This window comes from Ruditapes philippinarum, unplaced genomic scaffold, assembly GCF_026571515.1.
Source record: "Ruditapes philippinarum isolate M1 unplaced genomic scaffold, ASM2657151v2 ctg1358_1_1_1_1, whole genome shotgun sequence".
Lineage (NCBI taxonomy): Eukaryota > Metazoa > Mollusca > Bivalvia > Venerida > Veneridae > Ruditapes > Ruditapes philippinarum.
Window position 1 is genome coordinate 79,193 of NW_026864503.1, and position 10,578 is coordinate 89,770.

Genomic DNA, 10,578 nt, shown 5'->3' on the forward strand with positions numbered 1-10,578 from the left:
ATGAACATGTTTTATGTAATTGTACATAAATAATTGAAAAAGAGTGAATGTATGGATTTTTACTGTTCCGTTGTAACGAAAAAAAAAAATTTACAATAGCATTGAATTTAAAAATAGAAACAATTACTATATGAAATTCAAAATACTACTTTGTTTACATTTCGATACTTTAAATTCACATTCAATGTTACCGTCTTGACTGATTGATTAATAAGCATCTTACATGCTCCAAAACCAATATTTAAACGTTATAATACTCATCTTTGCCCTAATGGGAGAAAATATTTCCATAACAAACGAAGATGTAACTTTAAAAAACGTTTTCTTGATGACTATGCAAGCTCGTATAAAAAGCGACCAACGTAATTATATCACATGCAATGTGCAACCGTCCGATCAAACACAGCAAAAATGTATAGATAAGTTTCTTCTAGAATTGTTTAATTCGAAAAGAGATCGTTAAATAATCACTTTTTTGTGATAATAAAACCATGGAATTATCTCTGGTGCATTTGATTGCAATCAATGGAATGTCTCTAACGATAGCAGCTGTTGCACAAATGTTTGGGAGGGAAATGTTGAAATGTCAAAATAGAGACCGATTTACCCCCTTGTATTTTGCAAAACTATTTCAACAAGACGACACTGTGTCTTTATTTGGTAAGCATAACGGTTTTACACGTCCAACTGTCCAGGCAGAAGAATGGTTAATCTGGTCTATGTCAAATAAGTTCCCACAAACAAATGTTTCTGAACCATTATTTAATTTTTTAAATTCTTTGCCCCTTTTTCCATATTGTTCAAGACTTGTATTGAAAAACCCAACTTTGGTTTCTAATAATTTTGAAAATTCATTTCTAAACGGCGCCGGAGATTTTTCTAACAATTGTGATAAGGTATTAGTTAAGCTTCTATCATCCGATATACCTGATATTTTATCTAATATATATCTTTTGGAATCATTATATTTAAACGAGGGATCGGTATCTTGTACTTCACGAGAAGCTTTACTTATACAAAGCCACAATATATTTCAAACGACCATAGCACTTCTATCCTCTTTGAAATATATAGAAAACGGATGTATATAACATTTCTCTTATGTATGCAAAATATAGAAAACGGATGTGACGTTTATAGAAACGTTTGAGACCATTTATTGTGAAATGTTTTCTCTTGAATAAGTTTTTAACAAGAATGAAAACTATGAAGTTAATGATTGTAAAAACAAGTTTGGAGGGAGTAATAAACTATCAATTGTTAGTTTTTGCCAAAATCTCCATCGATTGTATAAAAGTGCAGGTAATACAGTGTGGAAAACATTCGACTACAAGAATCATACAAATTATGCTTTTAAGAATGACAGCGCTTTAATTCAATTTTCAAGATAAATTTTGGTTGTTATTAACACTTCATCCTCTTGTTGCTTTAAATGTCACTTCTGTATATAGTCGTTGATATTTGAAGATAATAAAATGCTTATAAACATTTAAAACATCAGTTTTGTAGTAGAATATCCTCTTACCAGTCTAAAATTGAACCCCATGTTATTGAAATCCAATTAAAAGACCTTTTTGAAGATTTAGAATACTAGTAGTTATAGCAACATAGGGTAATGTACAATAATCATTAAAACATGAAATTTATTGCCCATAATAATTCAACAGTATTTTTTCTTACTCATCATGATCTTAAAATTCATGGTTATAAATAAAATCTATTTCAACGTGCTTTGTGCTGGAAATTTTTTATTTTATTATTAGAAAATATGTATTTTGTGGCGTCCACTTTTGTTCGGGCATAATAGTGGTTATAGGGGCCATTTAGTTATCATATATTGAGGGATTGTAACACAAATGGTAATTATTATGACAACATCTGTGAAACTTAAAATTTAGGCAATATATGCAAGGTCAAAGTTACCGAAGATAATGAAGTATATCCAGATATTGTGCAGGGCATATCTCTTACATGAATAGAGGCATAATTATAAAACTTTAAATTACATACTTTGCGAGTCAGTTTGATCTATTTGGCTACGCAGCGTGCCTTAATTTGTCAAATTATGTTGAATGTAATATTCTTTTTAATTTTATCTTAGTACAATGCATATTCATTAGGATGACTCTGCAGGGAATGAGCGGCCTGAAAAAATACAGAAATGGTCTACTTAACAATAAAAGGGTAATGAAGAGTACTTACTAGGAAAATTACATTTAGGTGTAGGAGCCCAAGTAAAATCTTGTAGAATTTTCATAACCCAGTTACTATAAGGGGAAGTTCATGATACAAATTGCCATATTTTTGTCAAGACTGCAGAGGAGTTCAAGAAAAATATAATTTGCCTTTGTAAAATGGTGTGTCATTGATTTCTCATGGTAATTGTTCAGAGTCTAGAGCAGTGTTTTTGTTAGATTCCTGTTTAGTTTCTCTCGGTGGCTTTTGGAAAGGAAATCGTTTCCATACCATTTTCTATTTTTAATTTAATAAAGAAATGTGCAATATGGATTGCTGGAAATGCTGTTTTCCTGTATTCACTTCTATGAAATTTTCTTTAATATCGCCGGTCAATATGTGATCTTCCGGTGAATATCACATCATATCCAATGGCATAATAGTCATAAATCGTAAATTCTAACACGACCCGCATTTTTCCCTATTGAACATAGAAGAACAGAAAGTGTGTGTTATTATGCAACAGATGCACAGTTTGACGTTCTATATTTAGACATGTGACGTAATCATTATACACGTGACGTAACCACTAAAAAGCCGACGCGCTGAAAATAAGTACGGAAACAAATCAGGCGCAATTTTGCTTAACTATCAAGTAAGGCAACATTTATTTGTTGATGTCGTGTTAGAATCGAAATAATATATCCAAATCAGTGATTTTATCGCTTGATAACATCACGGTTTGTCGTTCGGATGCGCATCATTATATCACTCGGGCTACGCCCTCGTGATATAATTCCTCGCATCCGAACTCCAAACAGTGATGTTATTGAGCGATAAAATCACTGTTTGGGATACATTATTTCTTAAGTAATAACAACTTTTCTATTTGATCAGGATAACGTTTTTTTCTCAAACTAGTTATGTACGTTTTACTGGAAATAAGATTTTAAGTTTTGACAATTATATTAATGAATTAAAATAACAAGTACTAGTATTTGTAATAGTAGTTTTATATGTAACCAGAAGTAGTCAATCACTTAATTATTGATAAAATTGTTTCCAGACCTTTGTTGACTGAACAGTAAGAAAGGTCTAGACGGTCTTGCCGAGTGTACCTAATATTTTAAAAGAAAAACCCCGTCATGTAATTACAGTAATTACAGTATCATATTTAAAAGCAGCTTTTTTCATTCCAATAAAATCTATATGAAATCTACTTTTCCTGAATTGTCATTTTCAACAAATAACAGAGTTATAAAAGAGAATGTTATAGCTAGTATCTAGAGGTTTTCCCGAAAAAAAAACCCACAAGAAATCTTCATGCGGTGGCTCCTTGTGTATCTTAGGTGCAAATTAAAAAACTATAATTATTTACATATTTTTCTCAAAAATTCAGACTTAAGAACATGCAAGCTATAGTAAAAAATCTCTGAAAAAAATCTAAAAATAAACTGTAGGTTTCTGTGCATTTCACGTTCATAATTCAAAATTCATGTTTCTACAATTTCAAAGAAGATATCAGTCTTCACACATAGCTTGACAGCTTCTGATGCAGTTTTAGGTATATATTTTATAATAAACCTTTCTCAGAAATCTTCAAACATGCAACATTGATAAATAACAATATTTGAAATATGGAACTTTCACTTAATAATTATATAAATGACCAGGACTTCCTTTAGATTTGGTGGAAAACAACATGTCATTTTTTCAAAAGTGGAAGAAAAAATGGGTGTGGTAAACTATATGATTTTAAAAGATATTTCCAGATGGGAAGAGGTCTGTAAATTGCCCTTACTTTAAAATAGAAAAAAAAACTGACAATGTTTGATACAAACCGTTATAAAAGGGTGATTCTTACTGGTTAAAATGCTTCCTCATTAGCTCAACTTTTTTCAAATAAAAAAAACAAATACAGGTATCCTTGCAGCCATTGCGGCGTTCCCGTTGCCGTCCGCAAACTTTAACATTGGTTATATCTTTTTAAGTTCTTGGTAAACTGACTTCTTACTTGGCATCAACAACCCGTAGGACAAGACCTTCAAGTAGACCAGACTAAACTTGACCTTTATTCATCAATGACTTTGACCTTCAAGGTTAAATGTCAAAATTTTCTGCCATAAGTGGCTATAACTTTTATGCCCCCACCAGTGGCTGGGGCATATAGTGTTACCCCGTTCCGTCCTTCGGTCCTTCCGTCCTTTCGTCATCATTCTGTCATTCGTCCTTCTGTCATCAACAATTTCCGTTCATTATTTTAGTAATGGTTGCACGTATTCAACTCAAATTTGACATATAAATATATCATAGGAAAATACAGGTCAAGTTCAAATTTGGTTACGGTCCAATTATTTTTGGCAGAGTTATGCCCCTTGATTAACTTTTTAGTTTCCGTTCATTATCTTCCCAACAGTTGCACACATTCAACTCAAATTTGACACATGAATACGTAAAAAGAATGTCACAAGTTCAAATTAGGTTACGGTTTAATGATTTTTTGCAGAGTTATGCCTCTTTCACTTTGAAAAAAATAATTTAGTTTCCGTTCATTATCTCCGAAACATCATTGCACATTCAACCCAAATTTAAGATATGGATATGCCATAGAAATGTCCAGGTCAAGTTCAAATTTGGTCATGGTTCTATGATTTTTGACAGAGTTATGCCCCTTTAACTTTGAAAAATAGGAAAATGTTCAGTTTCTGATCACTATTTTACCGACAGTTTTATATATTCAACTCAAATTTAATATGTGAATATGTCAAAGGAATACGCTGGTCAAGTTTGAATTTGGTCATGGTTTGGTGATTTCTGAACTTTGAAAAAAAATGTTTCCGTTCATTATCTCCCAAACAGTTATACTCAAATTTGACATAAAAAACATCTGACATGCTTTAGGTCTTTCATATCAGTTGACCTAGACAATTTAAAAAAGTGACCTACTTTATTGTCCTGTGCTGTACAGCTGTAATATTTGAACCATGTGCATAGTGTAAGATGAAAAAAAAACTGAGCTTCGATATTAGCTGACCTATTTAATTTTATCAAGATTTTTACTAAGTAACTAATTATTTTGTCCAAGCTTGGTCAAAATGTAAGGCGGTTTCCCTTTGGCGCCAAAGTTCCAGGAGATGCGCTAAACTCGTAGTGCAAGGCATTTACAATTTGATGGTCCTGACATAATTGGATCTTTTTCAGGGATTTGATAATCAAAGCTATTCTCTTTAGTTTTGGAGGAGAACAATTGTCAGCTTATTCAAGAAAATGGCAAGTTACATCCCCTCTGTTATCTATCGATGTTTGCAATCAAGAAAGGCACACCAAGACGGCTTCTTACGGTTAGTTGATTCGTAACTTGTAATATAGATAAAAGAATATATGGAAACGAAACAATAGTCTAGAAATCTACTCTGCTGTCTTATATAATATGATTTGTTTTTTTAATTTTATAGCATAAAAGAAAAGTAGTAAACAAATAGAGCTTGTATCTGGGACAAAAAGATACACTTTTACATTTTTAGTCCCACCTTGAATGAATGCCACAGTCGCTGTTTGACAGTTAGAATATCATGGAACGTAACTAAAATATCAAATAGAACAAGAGAGGTTTTACGCACGCGTAAAATGGCTGCGAAGGAATAGTCAGCTGTACGCTGCATACTTTTAGAATAACCGAAAAAAATACTAAGTAGACAAATGTCTGTTTAGATATGCGCAGTTACTGAAATTAAAGGAGTAGTGACACGAAAATTTAAAGTTCATTACGTCGAACTAGTAGTACTCGTTTTATAATTTGACATGACGCGTATGATTTGGTCAGTCTCGTATTTTGCCGCCAGGAATCCGACAGACAGACAGAGCAGTCACGCTCGCAACAGTTTATCCTAAGGTCTTGGATATTCATTAATTTTATCCCAATAAACGATATATAAACATTTAATCTGCAAATAACCAATGATAAAATTTTAGCATAAACATAGTATACATGTATTAGACATCAAAGTCATCAGACCCGTTATCAAATCTAACCAAAATAAAAAAAACACGTGTGAGTTCACTTTATTATATAAAAGGCTACTTTTAAAGTTTTTAATCTCGCACTTCAAAAAAAAATTACGAAACTTTTAAGTGGAGACAGCACACTCTGTCTGAGATGTATAGACGAAACGTGTTTTTGCATGATTTAATTTTATTAATTTGGTTTCACGATATTAAATCTCGGTAAACTACAGACAGATGCAAAGTTCATTATTTGTATACGGAGATAAGAAAACATTGTATTTCGATTGGAGTAAAATGTAAATCAAAAATGTTTTGCAACAAAGCAAGACATTTTGAATTGGCCCTGAAGTGTTAAGCTGATAAATGAGAATGTTTTTATGTAATTGTGTTTTTACTGACGACTCGCAAAGTAAATCGTGTCATTCTGCAGTATATAATGCCTCTTGTTCAAAATCCATTAGAATAAAAACACACACGTTTTGAAATAGTAAAATTAAATATATAACAATTTTTGGGATATTATGATCGGGAAAATAGAATTAAAAAAAACCCGATAAATCGATTGCGTTGTTTTATTTCGTCTGCTAAGATAAGTTGATCAGTGCAAAATATATAATAGTATTATAGTATTATTTTATAGATAAAGAAAATTATCGACAATGAAGAGATGATGTCATTCATTTTTAATATGGTGGCAACGACAGTTTACTTTTGCAGATTTAAAAAAAAAAGAACGGAAGACAAATGGGATGAATCACTTTTAGATCTACGTTTAAAATTATCGCAAACAAACGTTATGTACAATTATAACAAGGTTCTTATTAAAAAAAAATATGGATCTTCCATAACGACAGTGCTGCATCTCCCTTGAAGTCATATCATGCATGAAGATAGGAAAAAAAGTTTCCACTTAAATGTTACATGCGCAAAATCCTTAAAATATAACGTAGATTACAATAATTAGAATTCCATCATCAAATCCGAGTCAACGCATTCCTTTTCTGTTCTTACAGCACGCTAGATAACAATGAAAGTTCTATGATAACCGCCATATGAAATTCAAATGTTTTAAAATTCATAATTTCAGCATTTTCATGTTTAGATGTTGAAATCTGCTTAAGCCAATGCCAGGAGTGTGAATGGTAACTTGCACTGTCCAGTACCGTTCATGAACACAATGAGTCAATCAAACTAAGTCTGCAATAAATTTGTCCATACTGTAAAGATCAAGGAACTTCCATTAATTTCAACTTTATGCCATGTCTTGAATAGAGTGGAACCTAATTTTGAAATTTAAATACAGATTCTATATATTTAATTATTTAAAAGCCTATTTTTCTTAAAATAGAGATGTAGATAATATAATATTATCTATGTTTCTGCATAAACTAGATTTTCATGAAATATATTATATTAAGTCTGAATGTTAAATATAGGTGTAAGTAAAATAAGGATACAAGTGTATTAAAATTAACTATGCTTACATCGGCATTAATTTCATTGGCGGTTTACACTTTGGTAAGTCATTGCAGGTGTTGAACAGGAAATTAAGAGGGGTCAGGAATTATGAAGCTTATGTATCACAGACAGGCAAAATAAATTCGTAACATGAGTATATCTGAAATTTTCAGTTAGTATATGAAGACGCTGGGTATGTTTAGTTTTACGGTACACCAACACAGTATAAGTCATATGACACCGAAACAGAAAAGATAATTTTGGCTAACCTCGGGTGTTACAAACTTCAAAGCAACACCAGGGGTCAAACACCTCACCTGCTAGAGGTTAGAGATGCATTGACTCCAGTTATTTGAACCCATTTAGTCTTCTCTTACAATCACGCAGGGATAAATGGTCTGCAATTCTTATACCTCAACCATTAAAGGCAATCCATTCGTCACAAGGGGTACCAATACACAGATAATTTCGAAGGCGGTTATAAACTGTGGAAGTAATCATTTTAAGGACGAGCGCAATGTCCGTAAGCATAATCAGCTCCACTGAAATAAATGGTTTCCTTAGTAACGTTCAGCTACTTTTTAAGCGTTACGACTCGTTTATCACAAATAATGCGATACGACGCAGTCTGTTATGATCAGGATACAGAATGATCATACTTGATCACGAGGTATATATTCAGTCTGGCCAACCATATACTGCATCTATCAAACATATTGATGGCGTAGGTGACAACCTAATGTTGCAACGTTATATTGTTTTCATTATAGTTTCATTAAAGTGATTTACTGAATTATAACCACCAAAGTAAGTATCCAATTTTTTTCTCTAAGTTATTTCTCATAGTGCTAAATCATCTGTATTTTCTAGAAAAGTCTGACTTGACTTAAACATGAGTAGGGATATCGATTTTGAAAGCGTCGCAGTCTTTTCCTCATACTGTTTGATGTTATCTCTCAAACTGTACAAAATGCTATATACAGTTGACAACTGAATGTGTCAATGAAAGAGCATCGGTCAATATTCGTACTGAGTCGCGTTTAGTGGTATGTTTCATTTCATTTGCATCTTTCCATTAATTATCATTTGTGTCAAGCCTTCTTTTTGATTTCTGTTTAATCCGGTGCTAGGGGCGTCGATTAAACCGAATGTTTTGCTTTCTTGGTTGGAGAAGAATGATTTTTCCTTTTCAGTAGTGGAATCCGACATAACGTCTCAGTTTCAGTTTGCAACAAATAGCATCACTGTAACAGGTCTGTAACTAAGAATACGATCATGATGGAACTTGCGAAGCATGATTGTACAAATATGGATTAAATTCCTTTGTGATCTTAACACACGCGCCTTATATCCATGGTATTGAAGTTCACACCTACGCATGGTTTGAGCGACTTTAACTAAGAACATAACGTAAATATTACCTTTTCTACACCCTTCTTCACCTATATTTATTTATTTGGCATTTGAATTATTTAAAAGAAAATTTGTTTCTTTGTTATACGTACTTAATATAAGTCTCTCTCTATCTTTCTTAAAAAGGTTGAAATTATGCAACATGTAATCAATCACCTTTGTTGAAATTTGAAAAGTATAATATCTTAAGATATTTGAAATACTATGTCATCTCGGCTATATGTATAATATATATAATTTCACACTTTTACATTAAGTATTAAATTACAATCTTTATGCTATAAGTACGTTTCGCACATTTTATTTTTCTCTCAAGCAAATCTAAGATTCAAATATGAAACTTTCTGTTTCATTACAAACAATTGATACTGAAATGAATGTTAAATTGTTAGAACCTATTTATAACCTGGATATTCTTTCGTGTTTGTTTTTTTCGATAGGCTTTTCGTTTCGTTTTGTTCAGGTTATTATGAAAGGTGTAAACATTCTATTTGATCCATTAGTCATACTAAATATTTTACTATAATATATATTTTTTCTCACCAAATTGTAACTATATATTACTATTATCCTAAAAATGTAATATAGCCGTTTTCCATTATGTATTTGTATATGTTTATGTATGTATACTGCTGATGTTTCCCGCTATTGTGGGACTTGTGCATTTTGTAAATAAATTGAATTGAAATTGAATCTTTTGCAAAAATCGCACTGACATAAAAACTTAAATATCCTATATTTTCATTGACGCATAAAAGTTAAAAAACGATCAAACACTTTTGAAGAAACGTTAAAAACAAAAAAACTAACAAATTACAATAGTGCAGGCGTGGTCTGGCTAAGCCTTTTCCTGGACGGTATGATTTCTTTTTTACTTGGAATATGATATATATTATACGGGTTGACCTATAAACGTGACGATGATACGACATTACGCTCTAAACGTTTAGGCTAATTTCAATTTTTTTTTATATTGTTCATCCATATGGATTGAGTTAATGGTAGAGTTACTTTCTGTTAATATTGAAATTGGATACCTGCGCGATTCAAACGCGGACGGACGAACCAGATCAATTAAAAATAGCCAGCATCGTTAAGGACTTCAAAAAAGTAACACAAAGATAAAACGAGGAATTATATTCCTTATTATTTCAAAAAAGTGGTATTATATAGCTATTTTCATTGGACAGGAGGTAGATATAAAAATTCAGGAAAGAAAATTGAAAATAAACTCTTTATTGATACTGTCTTAAGCAGTTTACAATTTTTGTTAAACATTCAAGTGTTGGAATCAATGATCCTGATTAACTAGAAAAAAAATATAAAAACATTTTAGATGAAATTTTGGGCAACTTCAACAGGCACAATCAAACCGAGCTTGCAACATATTCAATATTATGTTTTTAACAAATTTAAACAGAAGATTTTCATTAACTTAACTTTGAAGAGCAAGGTCAATTAAAGGTCATTGTCACTTCCAAATTATTTCATATATCTTTCTTCATATGGTCACAAGTTTGCTTGTTC